At 41.1% G+C, this 11,425-nt stretch overlaps 1 pseudogene across 1 annotated transcript; it reads right to left on the reverse strand.

Moving 5' to 3' along the window:
- Positions 1-526: 526 nt before the first annotated feature.
- LOC104601154 (7-deoxyloganetic acid glucosyltransferase-like) lies at positions 527-9,612 on the reverse strand (annotated as a pseudogene). Its single transcript, XR_016082206.1, has 2 exons — positions 8,983-9,612; positions 527-1,615 (listed from the first exon to the last, which is right to left on the reverse strand). The product of XR_016082206.1 is annotated as a 7-deoxyloganetic acid glucosyltransferase-like (transcript).
- Positions 9,613-11,425: the final 1,813 nt, after the last annotated feature.

Raw genomic sequence — 11,425 nt, forward strand, 5'->3', positions numbered from 1 at the left:
TTCAAAAACATCTTTGACCAATTCATGAATGTAAATTGCTTCAGTTTTACACTTGTAAAATTTGTATTCCTATGAATTTCAATTGTTATTTTGGTTGTAATGAATACAAACGACTTAAATCCCTCTTTTTTACATTAACCAATGAGTGCAAAAGATTTTTTGAAGCCTCCAAAGTTAAAATTTTTTAAGGATAATGTTTATATGGTAGTTTCTCAAATCCAAAACTTTCTGCTTAAATCCAAAACTTTCTGCTTTTTTGGCTTTGTAATTAAAGAGGATGTTTGGCATCGATATCGTTTTCTTAGAAAATGACACCACGTAGGCGTTGCATCATACAAAGCATGCTTCAAACAACACTCTCTTATTTTACTCCATACCATGTCTTGAAAATTGGAAAAGTGTGATGAGGAATAACGCTAAATTCAATATTTTCCGAGAAAAGACACAACGATACTGATGTAACATCAATATAGCATCATTTTGGATGTTAGATAGAGAGAGAAGGAAAGGGAGGGTATAGCTTGTAAACTGTAATGAATAATCTTCTCTCCACTGGCCACCTGAGGGGTAGATAACACATGCACTCGGAAGTCTTCAAAGTACACAATCAGTATTATGAAATTGAACATGCATATTCTAAACCAGTAATGGAAACATTTTAGCTAGGCTTATTCATGGGAAGCTTGCTGCAGGCACATCGATTTTATATCTTTGATCAGTTTGTCCCAGTTGTAGGAAGAGGAACCTCCTTCGCTAACAGACATCCTCGCTAACTTCGCTATCTTATCTGCCGATTTCAACAATATTTCATCCATTTTCTTCTCCATCAGTTCTTTCACCATTAATTCCACCTTCAATCTGTCGCACGTATCCTTCATGTCTAGACCTAGCTTCCACACCTCACTGACAAATCTACTGTTCACCTGCTGATCCGCGAAGTAGGGCCAACAGATCATCGGAACTCCTGCGTAAATGCTCTCCAGGGTAGAATTCCACCCACTGTGGGTCAGAAAGCCACCGACGGCCGGGTGGGCCAAGACTTCCTCCTGGGGAGCCCATTCCACCATGTATCCCCTCTCCCTCGTCCCCTCCATCAATTCTGTCAGGATCTGACCCTCCCCTTCTTTTCCAGCTAACAAGTCCGGCCTTATGACTCATAAGAACCACTTTCCGCTGTTTACCAAACCGTGCCAGAACTCTATTATTTCTTCTCTGGTCATCACAGTTATACTTCCAAAGCTTACATACACCACCAATCTCAACGGTTTTGAATCAAGCCACGTTATGCAACTTTTGTTCTCTTCCCAGAGACTATTAGACGAAACAGAAGGCGAGGAATCTGTAAACAGGGTTTTTAAGAGAGCATGGAGAGGTCCGATTGTATACAGCTTTGGACAATGAGAAAGAATTTGAGAGAGGACCGGTCCTTCTAGGTCCTCAAATGTATCAAGTATGAGGGCAGATGCTCGAGTCGTGTTAAGGGTCTCTGTCATAAGGTATTGGAGAAAACGGTCACTCAAGTTATTGGTTCGTAAAAAACTCGGGAGGTCTCGTCGTCTGAGAAAGCTTTCAATCCCCGGCACGCACGTTATCGGACGATCCAAGTCGGCATCTCCTGCAAGAAAACACAGAAATTTTGGATTCTTCAAATGCAACCGATCCCATTTCACATTTAAAAAATTAGCAAATTATATTTTAATTTCTTTTATTGGAAATAATTATAATTTAGTTAAAGTAAGTTTGGTTCACACATCACAGCTGGAATCGGAATCGAGCAGGAACGGGAATGGGATTCCAATTCGGCTCAATCAAATAATTGGAATCAGAATAGCCCATTTTGATTCTGATTTCAAACCCCTATTCCTGTGAACCAAATGGGGCCTTAGTCCCATCACTAGGTAGGCACAGCTTTGTACGCATGTTCAATGAGCACTTAAACGAGACCAATTTAGGTCAGAAGTCCTATAACCGTTAAATAGGTGAATAGCCAAAAATACCATCAAAGCTAATCAATTTGCCATACACAAACAGAGTTTTAGACTGTTGTCATTGCCAAAGAACACAAATAATTATCACCTTTGCCGAGGAAGAAAGTTGATGAGGGGCATTTTGGTCACCCACGCAACTATCGACACATGGACACTATTAGTGACACAACGTCCAATTCAGCAAGACAGCTCGACATACCAACACGTGGCAATCGACATCAGGTGTAAGGTCAAGCTAAGGCGAGCTCGGCCCGTCGACAACACCAGCTCGTTCCGAAACAGTTCTGCACACCGTGCCCACACGAACACCATTACCACGACTATAGGAACAACTCGCCGAATTGTACACTACAAGACACACGAGCGACCTGTAACTGTCGTGCGGATTTAGCAACTAATAGTTCATCACACTCCAAGCTGTGGAAACAACTTCGCAGAAGACAAAGACGTTGCTTGATGGCACCTAAACCTCAGATAGATATAAAAGGAACCCATGACCTCTCTGAAAGGTATGCGCACAAAAGCTCTTGAACTCTTTCACATATTCTGACTAAAATCTCCTTACTGACTTAAGCATCGGAGTGTCTTCTTGGGTAAAACCTACTTAAGCACTCTAATTCTTCTTTCTTTATAGCCCTTCTCAGCTTGGACTTACAGTTTACAACTCGACAGTACAACTCAGCATTGCCAGATTAAAACTTTATCCGGGCCCAATAACTAACACGAGGGAGTTAGTAGATAGTGCATCATCAAAAGTTAAGGTGAAAAACCATATATTTTTCTTCAAGACAAGTGCTGCAAGCATCCATGCTCGCTTTCGCATGTTGTGGTGGCAGAACAAATTGCATATTATAATGGTTTGGCCGGGGAATTGCCTTCGTTTGATCACAATGGAATGCCCGTGAGATCCTTGGACCTCATCTTCCAATTCCATGGTTGAGAAGCTTAGATCAAAATAGGGAAGTACTCTAAGGGCCCATTTGGATTACAAAAATAAGGGTATGGAATTGGAATTGGATGGGTTATTTTAATTCTAATTGTTTGTTTGGATGGAATAGCAATCTCGTTCCCATTCAGGGTAGGATGGCGTTCCCCTATTTGAAGGAATGGCCATTCTCCCATTGAGAATGAAATATGATGCAATTCAAGTTTATTTCCCAAAAAGCACCATATCATTTAAGAAGCCCCAAAAAGCACCATATCATTCAAGTTCATGCCCCTAACAATCATTTTGGTTGGTGGGTTTTTAATAGCTTGTTTGTTGGTAAATTTTTAATAGTTAATTTTATTAAATCCTCTAATGGCTAGTTTTATATTAAATGCTCCAATAACTAGTTTTTATTCTCATAAAACCTTGTAATCTACCTAGAGGCATCAAGTTATTCTCTTTGTCTTAAGAAGCTTAAAGCTTTCTTTGAGAATTGAGAGAAATCCCTCGTGTAAGTGAGTCCCATCTCCTTTGGATGAGTGAGTTCTCAACCCCTTTGGATGAGTGAGTCCCTAACCTCGATATCTTATTTTGTAAGCCATTTCATACTATCAAAGTTCATTCAATTTCCTTCTTTTTTCTATTTTCGAACAAATTTCTTTCATTGTCTCATCAAAATGTCACTCTAACTAGTTTCAATTCCCATTTTGATTACTTTATGAACTAAACAAACATTGGAAATAAACCATTTTGATTTCTATTCTGATTACTAAATTGGATCCTAAAGCCACATTTGACAAGTCTTTCCGTGCGGGTTTCAGATTGTTTAGAAAATCAGAAGCCTAAATTCTGGGCTTTTCCCATTTGGCAATAGAAATATCTATTCGGGAAAATCTCCAGCCCATAAAAGACGTCAAAAGCCCGAATTTGAGCTTTTTCAAGAAGTTTCAAATAAAGCTTTTATAGTCTTTTAGTGTCACGTCTTCTTTGAACGTGTGGTACGATGCACACGCTTGGAGAAAATGGAGTCCACATTAGGTATTATGTGGGACCCACCTTGTAAAATGTATGTAGGCCCCACATACATGTATAAACATAGACCCGCACGCATATCCACCAATGGCATGTGGGGCCCACATTGTAAAATGTATGTGGACCCCACATACATGTCCACATATGGAACCTACATGCATATCCACCAATGGTATGTGGGGCCCACCTTGCAAAATGCATGTGGGCCCCACATACGTGTCCACACAATGACCCTACATACATGTGCACCAATTGTATGTGGGGCCCAACTTGATAAATGTACGTGGGCCCCACATACATGTCCACACATTGACCCACATGCATGTCCACTAATGGCATGTGGGGGTCACCTTATAAAATGTATGTGGGCCCCACATACATGACCGCACATGGACCCTACATGCATGTCCACCAATGGTATATGGGGCCCACCTTGCAAAATGTATGTCGGCCACGCATACATGTCCACACATGGACTCTACATATCAACCTATTGTATGTGGGGCTCACCTTGAAAAGTGTGTATAGGCCCCACATACATGTCCACACATGGACCCTACATGCATGGTCACCAATGGTATGTCAGGCCCACCTTATAAAATGTACGTGGCCCCACACACATGTCGACACATGGACCCCACTTGCATGTCCACCAATGGTATGTCGAGCCCACCTTGTAAAATGTAAGTGGGCCCCACATACATGTCCACCATTGTTATGTGGGTCCCACCTTAAAAAATGTATGTGGGTCCCACATGTTAAGTGAAAGGTTTGTTGGCCCACACACAAGACATTCACATTGCCCAACCGTCTTCTAATTTTTATGGTCTTTTATGAGATCTATGTAAAATATTTCAACCAAAAGTCTTTGATCTTCCAAGATCTATTTGCAAAACCTCACATTGGCTTTTAATCATTAGATCTTGTAACAGATCTTCTGGAAAAGACTTGCCAAATAGGCACTAAGTGTTAATAGTTTTGAAAAAAATGGTAAAATGTTCTCAAAAATAATTATAATATTTTAAAAATTTAAGTCACACATGTCATAATGTTCTACTATTAACGAATAGAATAGCACGCATTTTTTAAAATTTAGGTATTATAGTGAGACTAAAGTTCAGGTACTAATATGCCCTTCTCATTAGGGCATATTTTTTTGAGCTCAATTAGGGCCATAATCGTACTGAGTTTAGTTTCGTCCTGGGATAATTGAACTTTATTTGATTCATACTCAAACTCAAAATTCAACTTCAACTCAGTCGAGTTTTAAGTTTCACTAATCACTACTTTAACTCCAGTCTAATCGATATTCAGGAATTAATTGAGCTCTGCTCCATTTGAACCAATTATGCATAAATTAGTATTGTAAATATTTTAAATAAAAATATATTATAAAACATAATTATAAATTTATCTATTTATTTATATGGTAAATTATTTAAATCCCCCCTAAAATTTTGTAATTGCATTCATCTGTAAACATTTTGATATAATTGTAAATAGACCCCCTCGGATGAAAATATCCAAAATACCCTAATAGTTATTACAGAATCTAATTTCTATAAAAAAAACAATATAAATTTTATGACTAATAAAAAAGGAGATGATGAGGGCAGATTTGGTCCTCCACTGACATCGTGACATATGGCATTTCAGAACAACTGGACGACACCTTGACACCACATACGCGATGACTTGCCTTAGCTGAAATGATGGAATCCTAATTGGCGACCTACCTCCGCTGACCTATTGGAGTCCTACCTGGCGTCCTCATTTACAACTCGGGCACGTCGGTAAGACTGGTAGGAACACCTTGTCTAGGGCCGACCTGTCGTACCTCATCATTACCGATCCAAGTGACCTCGGCGTGAGGAGCGACCTCCCTTGAGGACTTGTCGACCTGTGGTACTTTGTTAGTACCGGTCAAAGTGACCTCGGTGCGAGGAGCGACCTCAGTTCAGGACTTGTCAACTCGAATGAGGTCTAGGTGGCAACCTGCGAGACAAGCTCGCCGACCTCCTCTGTGTGTATCCTGTCACTCCCGGGTCTTCTGGATGTTAGCTCCTACATCGAATGTTTAAGAGAAAACCGAATAAGGCACAAAGCCTGGTCTACGTGCGCCACTACCTCTGAAGACCTTGGCCCGACTAGCCACGACTTCCCGGAGATCTCGGACGCGATGCGTGATGCCCACGCCAAACAATGCCTATATAAAGGCCATACCTCCAACCTCAGAAGGTAGATGTGCAATTTATCTCTCGCAGATTTATATCTCGCTTTTAGCTCTCTCAAAAAATGTCTAGCTTGTTGACTTCAGCATCGGAATGCCCACCCTGGGTAAAGCAACCCAGGCACTTTGACACTATTTCCTTGCAGGCCGCCCCAATAAGCTATACAACTCGTTACCATTCAACTAGGCGTCAGAGCCACCTTCTAGCTAGGAACCATTCAGGTAGGGACTGTTCAGCTAGGCATTCGAGCCACATTCCAGGTAGGGATTGTTTAGCTAGGCATTCGAGTCACTTGCCAGTCGGGAGCTGCCAAAACACCCATCATCAATTGGCGCCGTCTGTGGGAAACGCTACAAAAAAGTTAAGTTTTCACTCGATTCTCTGAGCCTCAAGTAGTGGCATCCTTAAGCAACAACAACAGTGCTTGGATCGAAGGAACCCTCAGGGGGTAGAATCAAAATGATTAGCCCAGACAAGTTTTCGCAGTCTTGCCCGGACAAAATCTCCCTAACTGTGAGGTCACCCCCATAGGTCAAGCCTTACATGCTCTCTGCGAAAGTTGACGGCCAATAGAATGTGAGGCCACCCCCGTAGGTCGAGCCCTCTGTGGTCTTCGTGGGAGTTGATGGTTAGTAGGTTGTGGAGCTGCCCTTGTAGGACAGTCCTGCCTGGGTGACAAGGTGTCTGTAGGCCGAGGTGCTGAGAGCAAAACTGGACTATCAAAATTCCGCCGACCTAACAACCTACTTTCGCCAACTTGGCGACTTGCATCCATCGACCTGGCGACCTGCTTTTGCCGACATGGAGACCTACCTCCGCCGAGCTGGTGACCTGCTTCCACCGACCTGGCGACACACGTAACCAAGCTGGAAGATGCTTGTGAACCTTATTCGCGAGGTCGCCCTTACAGGTCGAGCTCTTCGCGGCTCCTACGGGAGTTGGCAGCCAACGCACTGCAGTCGCCCTTGAAGGTCAAGCCTTTCAAGGTTCCCGTGGGAGTTGGCAACCTAGAGTTAGTGGAGCCGCCCCCGCAAGTTGAGCTCCCTATGGCTTATCGTAGGAGTAGACGACCAGCACCTCCAAGGATTGACACAATGCAGCCATAAAATCGACCCGCTATTCGAATGCAAACAGCAATGCTCGTATCACAAGGTGAACTCAAACCGCTTTCAGCATCAACGACCCCTAAGCCGACCTCAAAATATGTTGGTAACAGGTTAAAGGACCTACAACGAAGCACAAAGCTACTCCCTTCATTGAGTTGACATCAGCTCGGGAGTGGGGGGCAATTAATGAGGGTAGATTTGGTCCTCCAATGATACCGTGACATGTGGCATCTCAGAACAGCTGGATGACACCCCGACACCACATAGGCAATGACTAGCCTTAGCTGAAATGATGGAATCCTAGCTGGCGACCTACCTTTACCGACCTAGAGATCTACCTCCGCCAACCTACTAGAGTCCTAGCCGGTGACCTCATTTACAACTCGGGCACCTCGGTTAGGCTGCTAGGAACACCTTGTCTAGGGCCGACCTGTGGTACCTCGTCATTACCGATCCAAGTGACCTCGGCGTGAGAAGCGACTTCCCTTGAGTACTTTCCAACCTGTGGTACTTTGTCACTACTGGTTGAAGTGACCTCGGTGCGAGAAGCGACCTCCATTGAGGACTTGTCGACTCGATTGTGGTACCGCTTTCGGAAGTCAGCTCCTTCACTGAATGTTTTGAAGAAAACCAAATAAGGCACAAAGCTTGGTCTACGTGTGCCATTACCTCCGAAGACCTCAGCTCGGCCATCCATAACTTCTTGGAGATCTCAGACGCGGTGCGTAATGCCCACGCCAAACAATGCCTATATAAAGGCCTTACCTCCAACCTCATAAGGTATATGCGCAATTTAGCTCTCGCAGCTCTCTACCTCACTTTTTGCTCTCTCAAAAAATCTCCAGCTCGCTGACTTAAGCATTGGAGTGCCCACCCTGGGTAAAGCAACCCGGGCACTCTGACACTATTTCCTTGCAGGTCGCCCCAATAAGCTATACAGCTCGCCACCATTCAGCTAGGTGTCAGAGCCACCTTCCAACTAGGAACCATTCAACTAGGCGTCTAAGCCACATTATAGGTAGGGACTGTTCAACTAGGCATCCGAGCCACATTCCAGGTAGGAACCATTCAGCTAGGCATCCAAGCCACATTCCAGGTAGGGACTGTTCGGCTAGGCATCCGAGCCACATTCCAAATAGGAACCATTCAGCTAGGTGTCTAAGCCACATTCCAGGTAGGGACTGTTCAAATAGGCATGCAAGCCACATTTTTGATAGAGACTATTTAACTTGACATCCAAGCTATATTTCAAGTAAGGATTGTTCAACTAGGCATCCAAGTCAACTGCCAACCAAGAGCTGCCAAAATGCCCATCATGAGGGGAGTTTTGTAATTTTAGCTTTGAGCGATTGATAAATCAATTTTGGAAAATAGATTGAAAAAGCTTTGGGTTGTGATTGATATGAAGACAAACTTTTGGAAAATAAACATTTTGATTTGTAAGATATGGGGTTTTACTTGTAAAGTTCAGTGAGGTGATTGCAATTACCACTTCAGCTTCAGCTGAAGTTTGAACAACAGCCGGACTGAGAAGATTCGACAATTTACTCCTATTTATAATATAAATAAATTATATTAATTTTATCATAATAAAAATTATATTAAAAATTAATATTTTATTATAAACTTGATTAGACAAGCTCAAATCGAATTCGATATTATCTTTGATTGGAGTTCGAGTAGTAATCCCGACCTACCTCCAAACGGAAGCTCGCCTGCTTCAATGAGTTTCGGAATACTGAAATAAGCCCAGAAGCTGCAAGCGCTGATTGTACGGAAATAAATAACCGGGATGTTAAGCTCTTGAGCCACATCAATGGTGAATGACAGGGTCCCATCTGCTATAATGCATGTCACCGGCGGCCGGACGTCAGATCCCCAACGATTGGATACGAGCATCTCTCGTAAAAGAGGGATGGACATGATTTTTAAGGAGTCGAAAAACTCCATGAGCTGGGGCCTGAGTTGGGGTGATCAAATGGGAGATCATTTGGGATGGTTGCAAAGTGGAATCCAGGCCAACGGGCGAAGCGGGAGGTGACGTTGGTAAAGCGGAGGAGGCGGCGGTGGATGTGTTCGAAGGTGAGGAACGTGACATGAAATCCGGTGATGGAGAGGAGCTCTGATAACTTGAGCATGGAGTTAACGTGGCCCTGCACGGGGATCGGGAAGACGAGCACATGAGGATGAGATTCTGCTACTGCTTCTAATGGCTCCATCTTCTCAAGTCTCAATATTTTTTTTTTCTTTCTGCACTTCTGCGGCTCTGCCTGCCGTGCTTATTCTGGTGTATAAACTCCCGTCCCTACATTTTTCTTTCTAGGTGTGTGGGGCACCGTGGTGTGGTAGAGTCGATTGAGACTAGACACTAGAGTAGAGACATCCGTCTCTGCTCGCACAACTGTTGATAGTCCATGCTGTGCTGGTTAACGGAAATATTTCCAAAGCCAACTTGGGGAGTTCTTGATACTCCAAACCACCTAAAATTCCTTAATTCTTGATTTCTACTTATTGGGTAAAATATAAAATCCTCCACCGAAAAATAAGGGTAAATTGCTTATGTATTTTCTTACTGTTGCAGTTAATATCTGGTTTTATACTAACCAAAATCTATATTATTTATAAAAGAGCGAATGCCCCTTTTTTTTTGGAATTTTTATTTGACGTTTTTTTAACCGATATAAAATGGCATATATGTCCTTTATTCTCACTTTAGAAACTACTCACTTATAACTGTTCAAAAACTGCTAGGGTGTTGGAATCATGAATTATATATAACTGTTCAGAAATTGCCCACTTAATAACTTAATTAATTTTTGGATAAACGAATTATAAAAAACGAAATAGTTTTGTCTTAGAGATACTGCCACGTGCAAATGCACATACATGTCAAAAGAGTCATCCATATCCTACTTGAATAGTGATAAAATTTTCGATATACAAGTAAAAAGTAAAAAAAAAATGCAGAAAAACAAAGAAAATGATAAAATTCTCAAAAATATATATTTCGATTAAAAGTATAAAATGTAGAAAATACATAATATTCCTAAAAAATCATATATATATATATATATATATATATATATATATATTTCGATATACAAGTAAAAAGTAAAAAAAAAATGCAGAAAAACAAAGAAAATGATAAATTTCTCAAAAATATATATTTCGATTAAAAGTATAAAATGTAGAAAATACATAATATTCATAAAAAATCATATATATATATATATATATATATATATGTAAGAAAACACAAATTTTATGAATTTCATGGTCATCTAGGGAATGGCCAATTTACCATTCAAATGGTAAAAGTTGGGTATTTTAGCAATTTTACCACTTCCATCAGCTGAAGATAATAGAGGGAGTGTAGATGCAATAGTCAGAAAGATAACGGGAAGATAATGTAAAACTGCCACTACTCTAAACCCCGTGAAACGATTTCCCCCCCTCCCACTCTTCTATTCGCTTACTTGTTCGTAAAGAATATCTTCTCTTCACTTGCATGAAAGCTTAGACTGCAGTAACAGGCGGGAGGTCTCCTTGGATCTTGAGAGCATCTATTTCAGTATAATTAATACGTGAGCTAAATGGCGGACTGGTTGTTGTTTTGTAATTAGTTCATTTTTGATAAATTTCTTAAAGACTAATCATTTCATAGAGATTTTGTAATTTTCGATACTTAAGTGTTGTTTTCTTTCTTTCTTTATTTTTGATTTCTATTTAACAGGTTTCTCTATAATACAAGAATGGATTTATGTTTTTTTGGATCAAAATAAACTTCATTAGATAGGAGAAGGTGGAACCCTAGGACGAATTGGGATATCTAGCAAAACCAAATGGGATATCCAAGCAAAGATGAAGTTCTTAGAAATTAACAAATAAAAAAAAGAGAGAAAAAAAAATAGAGTTTGATATGTTGGACATTTGGGTATTAAGGGTTTGTTTGGGCTTCTAAGTTTCCTTTTATTGAGGGTTCTAGCAAAAGAACAAAAGTAGGGGTCTTGGGTAATAACACTAGTACTAATATTGAGTTGGTTTAGGGAACACCAGCTTAGCCGGTTACATTGTACTTGTCCCTTTAATGCCAATTATATTGGTATGTTGAACTTTCTTTAAATTTCATTTAGACACTTG

Source organism: Nelumbo nucifera, chromosome 2, assembly GCF_055504915.1.
Source record: "Nelumbo nucifera cultivar China Antique chromosome 2, China Antique-T2T, whole genome shotgun sequence".
Taxonomy (NCBI): Eukaryota; Viridiplantae; Streptophyta; class Magnoliopsida; order Proteales; family Nelumbonaceae; genus Nelumbo; species Nelumbo nucifera.